The sequence below is a fragment of the Ornithodoros turicata genome, chromosome 1 (genome assembly GCF_037126465.1).
Source record: "Ornithodoros turicata isolate Travis chromosome 1, ASM3712646v1, whole genome shotgun sequence".
Taxonomy (NCBI): Eukaryota; Metazoa; Arthropoda; class Arachnida; order Ixodida; family Argasidae; genus Ornithodoros; species Ornithodoros turicata.
Genome location: NC_088201.1, coordinates 220,958,291 through 220,968,427, shown reverse-complemented (window position 1 = coordinate 220,968,427; position 10,137 = coordinate 220,958,291). Strand labels below are relative to the sequence as shown.

Genomic DNA, 10,137 nt, shown 5'->3' with positions numbered 1-10,137 from the left:
AGTCTCTTCACTAACATCGGCTTCAGAAATCCCAGAATGCTTAGCACTGCTTCGAACCTTGGTAACTTGCGTTACATCAAGGCAGGAGAAGGTCTGCAAACTACTTCAGTTTCTCGTATTTTAGCCCATGATCCATGTTGTGTCAAAGTCAACAAAAATAATGCATGGACTACTGTCCCTTCTCCCACGTAAGGAGGGCTGGGATTACCTGATGTCGCCCATTGTCTAATTTTGCCATGGTGCTATGGTTTGTAGAAAAAGGTTTCGCCTTCGAATTGTCAGTCGGGAGTCAAATGGGTTCTGCACAAGCAAAATATGATCCGACATGTATGGATAGGGAAATACTTGTTACTTGCATGGGGTTTGAATAAAAAATATGCATACATTTTAGTTCTGCAGTAAACAAGCTGCATCCAACATTTTTACATACAGGCATTTATAGTCTCTTGCCCACCCTTGCAGCGAATGGTACCGGACGGACTTGCAAACAAGTGACTGGGCTACCTAGGCATATGTCTAAGGCCTATGTCCGTACAGTCCCCTTTACTGCCAGCGTGTTACTCTGTGGATGGAACGCGCGGGAGCGTGTACTGCGTGTTTTGTCCACAATTGTACAAGTAGCAGGATTAAAGAACGACTGGGTCGTCACAGGATGAAACAAATAACTTTACACATACGGAACGTTACGAATACGCGAGTAAAACCTACTTTTGTTTAACCACATATATCGTCCGTTCCATAACTTGTTCATGCGCGCCAGAGCTGCCAAGTTAGACGTTATCACTCTGGTTTAGTGCAAGAGCATAGCTGGGAGGGTTTCGGTTTACAGGCTCATACATATCGTATAACGAACAAGGAAATTCAGTCGTTTGGTCAAGTGGTCATACCATTTTGCTTCCGTGCCGTATTTCATCACTCTTTTCAAATCGTGTTTGACCAGAACCAATCGCCGTTGTGAAAAGTTGAGAATCAACGAACCGCGGTGACACATTGTCGATTAGAAAGACGGGGAACCAGATGAATCTGATTCCTTCCTTCCTTTTTTTTTTTCATCGGTTTCTCTGCCAATCAGACCGAAATAAGGGTAGTTTCAATGCGAGTAGTACAAGAAACTACGCGGTTCGTTGTGACGAAGTTATTGTCTCGTGCACTCTGAGAAAAAAGGGAGTCAAGCTGGAGTTAAGCAGGAGTAAAAGTTTATTTTACTCCCACCGGGTCAAGATAACTCCATTGAAAAGTCCCACGCTCGCGGTTACTCCGTCTTGCTGTTATCGTAACTCCTTCGACCCTTTCTGTACTCCGTCATGAGAGTATAATAAACGAGCAGGATCGGCGGCCAATTTCGCCTGGAAGCGTGCTTCCCCTGCAATGCTCCTTAACAACGCGTTTTCGCGAAAAGCGGTTAGAATTTTTGCAAGTGCGCAAGCAGATTCGGTTACCTCGACGTGTAACTTACTTAATAAAATACGGAGCACACACCTACCTCTAATCTCTGTTGTTCCCCTGGCGAATAAAAAATTATACATGGTAGCCTATGAGAAAGAAACCGAAACTGTGCTCTGTCGTGATTTTCAGTGCAGTGCCTTTTAGCAAGGTGCGCAACCTGTTTCACGATTACTGTGTCGCTGTCTTGCATATGACATAAAGGTTTCGATATTACGCCGACGAGATTTTGTCCCCGTTCCCAGAATTCGGGTTGCCGCCAATCCTGAGAATGGACGAGAATGGCGCGAACCAGGTTTGACTTACTGCAAGTACCTCTGCTCTGGCTGTTCAAGTGAAGCTTATTACTTTCCCTGGGACAGGGTTCAAATTGAAAAAATTCAAATGGGAAGTGTGCAAAGGAGAGTAGACGAAAAGAAAATTCCTTGGCTCAACATAATAGCAGCATTTCGTGTTTGTCTCGTACTTCAAACAATTTTCCCAAAATGTGACCTCTTGTCTGTTCTGTGCATCTGTAGCATGCATGAACCAAGTGGAAGGAAAGTAGGTCATTTGATATGTATACCATACGAGTGAGTTTGAGACCTGTATCTGCTGTCTTGTGATATTTTCCTCACGGTGAGGCTACTAAATAAACCCAAGCAGCACAAAGGACTGGGATTCGGCTGGGAACGTAACGGGGATGATGGGTTCGAGGTGGCCGATATCGCCGTCACGAGCCCGACTGCTTCCCGACTATGTGAGGGGGAAGAATTGAGGGAGAGGGAAACTACATAAAATTATTTCCCGATAGATCCCCGTTCGTGTCCCGGTCAGAATTCTTTCCCGATAGATTCCCGTTTGCGTCCCGGCCAGGATTCTTTCCCGATGGATCCCCGTTAACGTCCCGATCTGCTGTGGTGTACTGGCTAAGTATTTCTTCCCGCTCGTCTCCCGATGTTTATGCAGATTCGGTAACACGTGATCGGATGGTACAGCTCGAGACAAAGTTTCTGAAACACGGGTTTTCTGTATTGGACTTTTCCCAGCCACCTTTGGGAAATGCTTGTTGAGCAGAATCCTTGGGGATTCTGTTCAACAAGTGTTCCCCTTAGGCCGCAGGGGAGGCGTAGAGAAGTGAAATACAAAACACCCGTGTTTCAGAAACTTTTGTCCCAAGCTGTACGAGACAGTGAAGCATCCCTTCAGGAAGGAATTTGGCTGTCTGGTATGAGGTAACTCTTTCAAACATTGGGCTGCAGTTCACTTCATGTGTTGTGTTGTGTTGTGTTGTATGACGGAAAACATGCACACGCAGCACCCTGAACAGAAGTATTAATGGAGCCTCACTGCAAAGCACGCAAGTACAAGATACTCGGGAAGAGTCGGCCACGCCCGAACGAAACGACCGAATCTCCCGAATCGAAAAACTCACGTGAAACGAAACGAAGAGAGCTTTAGCAAGTCGAACTGATCGGACGAAAACCGCTGCACCGAAACCCGCAAAGACTACGCTGGAGCTCCCTGCATTTGGGCTACCGCGACTGCCATCGCCATCATCTTTGTTTTGGTTGTCATTGCTGGGTGCAAATGGCCGGCGTGTGTGTTCTTAATGTTTCTGAGCAACAAGTTTTGCAAAGTTTGGTTCGGAGGGAGTATGGAACGCCGTTTTGTGGTCAACGTGGCCAGAGTGCCTCAAAAGTACTCCTGCCGCATTCTGGTCACTGTTATAAATGTGAATCCCTGCCACCATCAGCAGCTTTTAAGTAGATTCATGGCACATGAGGAACCTGCGATGTACACCATCGCACACAGTCAAGAAAAATGTAGCATTTAACCTTGCTTTCCTTCATTATAACAAACAAAAAAAAAGAAAGAAAGAAAGAACACTAGAGAAAGGGTCGGCAAAACAGTGAGTGTTTTGTTGTTTTTGATTCTATTGATCTCTCACTGTCAGGTTGCACTGCCGATCTGTTCACAATCATAACTAACTAATACCTTAGCTTTGGCCAATCTCATGTTGCAATTTTGCTTCAAACACAACATTCAGGGATTCTTATGAAAACAGCAGCATTTCTGAAAGATCCTGGAACGGCCACAATCTCAAGAGGTAGTACGATTCTACCCGTCGTCATATTTCGTCCGCCAAGCCATTGCGCGGAGATGTTGGCTCCATGCCCATTTCAACACAGGCTCACCCGCGCTCGCTCGCGCGTCGTCGCTTGTCTTCCATGCCACCAGCCAGCGCTGCGCGCTGCCTGTCGCGCATGCGCTGTTCTTGTTGGCTTCGCTTTGGCTGCTGTAACGGTCGTTTCTCGTCGCCGCGTGTAGTTCGCGTAATTGCGAGCGTTCCAGCAAGTCTAAAGCGTTTTAGAGGCTTTGTATTGTTGTTCTCACCTGGTGCTGTCGTTCTTGCAACCCGTCTGATATTGCAACTGTCTGTAAGTGGAAGCGTTTCTTCTAACCGCGAGCAAACCAGTCGGTCTCGTTTGACATGTCAAAGAGTGAAGACGCTACCTTGCATGTGAAGCCAAATCGTTCTTCGCCTTCAGGATTATTGCCGTTTCAGGTGTGTAATTAATATAACTCTGAAGTAATATGTTCGACTGCGCCATGCATTCTCATTGTTCGTTTTACTCTATTTGCAGGGATCTGCGCAACGACAGGGAGATAGAACGCCAAGTGAAGTCGACTGTGTACTTTGTGCAGACGGTATGTCATATGTCTCTACACTGCTCTACATATAGGTGTCCTGCCATCGTATTTTCTGGAACGATATTTCTTGCAGGTTCAGCGTGTATGACGCAGCGGCCTTCAGCAAGAGAAACTCAAGCACCGTGTTCAAATGCAGTGGGGACTCTTGCTGGCCATGACAACGCTTAGAAGTGCTTTTTCGGAAGAAGGACAAGTTGGACCGGAAATGAGGACCTAGGTGTGCTCTTTTGCGCTGTTGTTCACCGTTCGATCATTACCAGTTTTTGTGCCCCCGTGAGTTCAACGCTTAGGTATGTTGATGATAAATGGATATGCGTTAAAAGGTACGTACTCCGGAGTGGTGAATTGTTCTGGTGAAGTGATTCGTTGCTGCTATCTCCTGTTTCGTGAGGGTTCTTGTCGGTACTCATATACCGCAGGCATGAGGGGCTTTCTTTGCAGAACATTTCAGTAAACCAAGACTGCAGCATTTTCAAGATTGCCATAACCAGCATCAATGCAGCTCTCATGTCAACATCAGCATCAAGACAGCTCTGATGTGAGCATCAGCCAGCGCAGCTCTGATGTTAACATCATCAGAGCAGCTGTGATGTTAACATCAGACCTGATGTCGCTTTTTTTTTCAATAGGGATGCTTCTCCTTGACCATGTTTTTTTTTTGCTTATTGACGTTTTTGTGAAGGAACGCTGAATATGCGCACACCATTGACTGTCAGCTCTAGTCCCGGTCAGCTGTCATTTTTTACAGTTTTCGTTGTAGTAATTGCTAGTCATTTGCACCAAAGGCGCTGGATGTGAACTATTTTCTCTTTCCTGGACTTGCATTTCTCCCAGTCGTTGGCTTTGTCATTTTTTCATAATTTAAATTTTCTCTTGGTAACTCTTGAGTTTCGTAATCCCTACGCTGTGCATTTTACCATTTTTGATAAAGCTCATTCCACGTACCGTGCACATACTATTTTGTGCTGAAGTGCAGCAATTGTTTCGTTACGTCTAATGTTACATGCCATTCATTTTTGTGTCTGGGCAGTACTGAAGCGTGAGCAGATAGGCAGACTGCCTATTACTGCATAACTTCGTTTTCTTTGAGGCACCACCACTTGGACAGGCAGACCGCCTCTTGCTGTATACTTTTTCTTTCTTTTGAGACACTGTTGACGTGCGAGTGGTTACGCAGGCAGGCTGCATATTACTGTATACCATTTCCCACCATGCAGCAATTTTACCGTTACGTCTAATATTAATGCTACAAGCCGTTCATTTCTTCCAGGGCCATTGCCGAAGTGCAAGTGGTTAGGCAGACTGCCTACTACTGCATACCTTTTTTGTTTCCTTTCAGAGACCACCTCTTACTGTGTACGTTCCCCCCCCCTTTTGAGACACCATTGAAGGGCCAGTGGTTACGCAGGCAGGCTGGATATTACGGTAGACCATTTCCACCCTTTTCTTTTCAGGCTACATTGGCAATGACAGTAGTTATGCGGACATGCTGCATATTTCTGTATACCCCTCTTTTTTTGTTTTTCATTTCAGACACAATTGGCATGCATTGGATGATGCAGGCAGACTGCTTAGTGTACACCACTCGTCGTTTAGTCTATTGAGGTGCTCCAAGTGTTGTGTCAGTCTATTTCCTCTCCGAAAATAAAATGTTGGGCTCTACACACACTGTTTACACTCAAAATTATTGTAATTATTAAAAATAAGCATATTAATGCCAAAATATGCATGGGGGGGGTAAATATGCATGGGGGGAGCCCCTGCCAGCATTATCGGGGATCCGCCGGGGACCTGCTGGGACCGAATACTTGCTGCCGATGTCGGTCCTTAATCATCCCGGTGTTGCAAACTGGAGGAAGGACCGGTATCGGCTGGTGGCATGCCCCCGACTTTGTAGGATTCTTTCCCGATGCTGGACCGGCTTCGCCCCGGTCCTTTGTGCTGCTTGGGAACGTTCTTTCAAAATTAAAGACTGCGGTGGTGCTTTTGAGTGCACTGTAGGGTCATGCTGTGCGTCCTGGAAGAATTTGAGGAAGCTAGTCGTCATTAGAGGTTTATTTTCACCCTGTAATAGACGATATGCATAAATCCCAGATGCCAGTGCAATGCGGTACATCTTGTGAGCCTGTTCGTTCCTTTGGCACCATCCTTCTCTCCCTCATTCCGAACCTGATGCCATCAGGAAGGAGAAGGAAGCGCCAGGGAATGAACAGGCTCCCAAGACACTCCATCGCACTGGCGCCTGGGATTTATGCATATCGTCTATTGGGGGTTAGTTGGACTCCACTATCGGGGTTAACATAACTCCATCATCAGAGCTTACTATACTCCCTCACTGGCATTTCATATACTCCCCCACAAGTGTTTGATAAGCTCCCTCACAGGCTTTTAGTATGCTCTTCCATGGGAGTTAGCCTAACTCCATTGAAGGTGTTTAGTGTACTCCATCACATGGTTTAACCTGAGTCCATCAGAGGTGTTTAATATACTCTGTGACAAGGGTTAACCCAACACCATTGGAGGGGTCCATCATACTCCAGCATATGGATTAACCCAACTCTGTCAGAGGTGTTCAGTATACTCTGTCACAGGTTGAACCCTACACCATGGGGGGTGTTTATTATACTCTGTGACAGGGTTTAGCTCAACTCCCTCAGAGGTGCTTAATATACTCCGCAACAGGGGGTTAACGGAACTCCGCTGTGGGTTTTTAACCTTACTCCCTCTTGTCCTGGAGTTAAGGTAACTCCTCAGAAGCCTAAAATTTTGCACCTGGGAGTTACAGCTTTTTGCCCCGACAAAGGAGTGTTTTTGACTCCCTTTTTTCTCAGAGTGTGCATGAGCCCTCAGCTGCTTTTTCCAGGTTTTTCTCTTTTGATGATACGTGTACATAATCGCTTTACCTCATGCCTGATGTTACGCATCACTTTAAGTCAGAGACGCCTATAGTGTTGACATAAGGCAAAATATGTTTCGTTGGCTTTTCGACGTGAAAGAAGAAAATATCTGCAAACCAGTAGCAGGTGCAAACGATTCACAACAGGTTGAGGGAACCGCTGTGCTAATTTTAATCAGCAATCATACAGTGATCAACAACACACATGACTCCCAGAGTTGTAGCTGCCGCACACCAACACATTAAGTTCATTCACAGAGTATAACGCTGTGCATAAACGGTACAAATGCACTTGAAGGTGCTAGGGTGAATTACACGTCGAGTTGCCTGTTCACGCAGAAAGTTTGGTATAGAGTGTACCGCTACAGAAAGTCTATCTACAGCCGTATACTCGCTACAGCCGGAGCACTGCTCCAAGACCGTCGGCGGTAGTTTCCTGCACGCGCAGCGAGCGCGTAGCCAATGAGTTCTCAAAGCTACACAAATGAGAATAGAAAAGCACGATATAGAATGAGCAGGATGTAACCCACTAATAAGGCTTACTACGTAAGACGAGGAAACCTTCGAAGAACGAAGCGTATCTTTCTCACCATGCGCCATCTGGCAATCCTTATTGCACGAATCATAGCGCCATTGCAACGGTGGAATATCACTTCAGCCGTAAAGACGACAGTAGACAGCAGAATGCCAGCTGCCCACAGTAAAAAAAGTGGTCGTAAATCGGTGATGCTTCCTGTTCTAATCCCCGTTGCAACTTGCCGTTGTCATGTTGCTGGGACACTCTGAACATTTCCAAGTTGCGTTCCCTTACATATAATCCGGACTCCACACCCTGAGCAACAATCCTACGGGCGCTATGAAAGTAGGGGGAAGTAATAGTCGTCACTGGAGCAAGCTTGATGGTTTCCATGAGGTCATCAACTTTTCTGTAGCCATTTTGCAGGAGCTCAGTGTGCAGGTGAACACCATTTTCAAAATTATAACCTGGGATTATGTACGTATCCTTCCCGTCATTTCCTCGCTTAATTGACCCATCTGCGTTGAAGCAAACACATCCAGTTTTGATTATAGATGAGGACTCCTGGCATGTGCTATTTTTGTGCAACATGCAGCCTCTGTAGCCTTGCTTTAAAAATAGGCCCAGATCGAATTTATCGATTCCTTTTTCCATCGGCATGTCTCTTAAGTACGATGTTAGCAATCCTTGAAAACCAGTGGATACAGCCATCCCGACAATGATCCAAAATCCAAAAATTATGCGTAAAGGTTGGTATTTGAGAAACACCGTTGTATCCACTATGCCTTGCCCCACAAGGGTCCTGATAAGTGGCCCAGCGACATCCATCAAGTATGATTTCCTACCACGCTTTATGTGAAGATAACAGGAACAGATAAGCGCACACGCGATAAATGAATACAACAGAGATATCCACACTTGCCAGCTGAACGGAATGAATAGAACCATTTCCTTGAGCAATTGTTCCGGTTGCTTAGCGTAAAACGAAAAACCCACTGAATCAAAATATCCTGGAAAGACAGCCTTCTCCTTGTTTTCAAAAGACGGATGGACGTCTTGTCCTGAAATACTTTTACCCTTGTACGCAATCGCCAAGGCTTCACTCAAGACTTTGTGAATGTCACTTTTCCTGTAGTCAAGCTCAAGCACAGTGATGGTCGCATTTTTATGTTGCAGTGTACGCATTAGCGTCTTCACATTGGGATGTTTGCATGTGTTTCCTTGTACGCAGACAATCGTTATATTCTTCCCCTCAAATGTTCGGCTTCTCACCAGGTGGTTCCGAAGCGGCAATTGCGGGTTGCATGAAAGGCATTCTTCCACATCGTAATCCCGCAAGTAAGCGTTGCCGTTTGCGATAGTAACATTAAAGACACCAGTATGCGAAAACTCATCTAGAATGTTCATGAACTGTAGTCCTCGTTTAAGTAAACCATCCCTCCTCGTTGGATCAGCGGCTCGTGGTAGAATATATCGATCCAATGCGTAGTGTCGGAAATCGTCGAAAAAGTCGAGCATCAAGAAATCCTTGAAAGTGCAAATTATGTGGAAAATTCGTCCCTCAAGCAGCGCGAGTTCCCAGTTCCTCCACGAAGAAGGAATAAAGAACCTCATGTCTGTCCACATAGCAATAGGAACGTTAATGTCTTGAAGCAAGTTGACCATATGCTCAGAGTAAGTGTCGATGCACCCGACCGATGATGTGATGTCCACTGGCCTGTTTGCTGCAAAAACACTAATAAGCTGATGAAGAACATCCGATACCACCAAGTCTTCCATAGAACGAAATGTCATAGGACATGCTGTTATGTGGAACAGGCATGCAATTACAATTGTTGAGATACGCATCCTGAAGATGGCTCGTGGAACTGATTGTACCAACTCCGCTAAGCTCCGCTCAGTCTGGTTCTGTGCCTGGATATGCGTACTTGTTTCTCCTGGAGCGGTATTATTTGCGCATTACTCAAAACTGAGCCGCCGGTCGATTTTAATCTGCAAAATTGAGCGAGGCGTCTTGAGTTTCAGTCTCAAGTTCGCGTGCGCTGTCCAAGTAGAGCTGGACATTCGATTCTGTCGGTGCGGGTACGTCAACATCAACAGAGAAGTAAGTAATCAGCTAATGAATGTAGTTCAGAAGAAGGCAAAAATGCTGGAAGTATACGATAATCTAATTTTGCAAAACGGCGAAAGCATCGACGGTGGGTATGCGCGTATTCTTTGTATGGAGTAAGATGACATGCGTCGTTGACAGGCAATATCGCGCACGATGCTTGCTTTAGGCTAATAAAATTCTAATCTTGGCTTGACTGAGGTGGCGTTCTTTACGAGATCTGTCCCTGCTAGATGCTTCGCTTATTGCGAATGTTACATGGCATTGTGTAACATCCACAAAAGCTAGGAAACGTGCAACCGAACATTTTGCTTTTGGTGTATGTTGGATGTTTTAAATGTTTAACATCTTTTTATTTATCGGTGGAAGCTGAACACTATAAAACCTGCCCATACTAATGAATTTGCAAATAATAATCGGTGACCGTGTCTCCTGGTGCGATTTGTGAAAAACAGTGTCGCTGCGGCCATGTTTTCA

General features: G+C 45.6%; 1 long non-coding RNA gene across 3 annotated transcripts; it reads left to right on the top strand.

Annotated features, from left to right (window-relative positions):
• Positions 1–1,799: 1,799 nt before the first annotated feature.
• On the top strand, positions 1,800–5,801 carry LOC135379059 (uncharacterized). 3 transcript variants are annotated; one of them, XR_010418691.1, is made up of 4 exons: positions 1,800–3,991; positions 4,071–4,134; positions 4,211–5,562; positions 5,671–5,801. It is a non-coding gene; the product is annotated as an uncharacterized LOC135379059 (long non-coding RNA). The 3 variants fall into 3 exon arrangements; XR_010418692.1 differs by having other exon boundaries at positions 1,809–3,991; positions 4,211–4,675; positions 5,477–5,801; XR_010418690.1 differs by having other exon boundaries at positions 1,813–3,991; positions 4,211–5,801.
• The last annotated feature ends 4,336 nt before the right edge of the window (positions 5,802–10,137 follow it).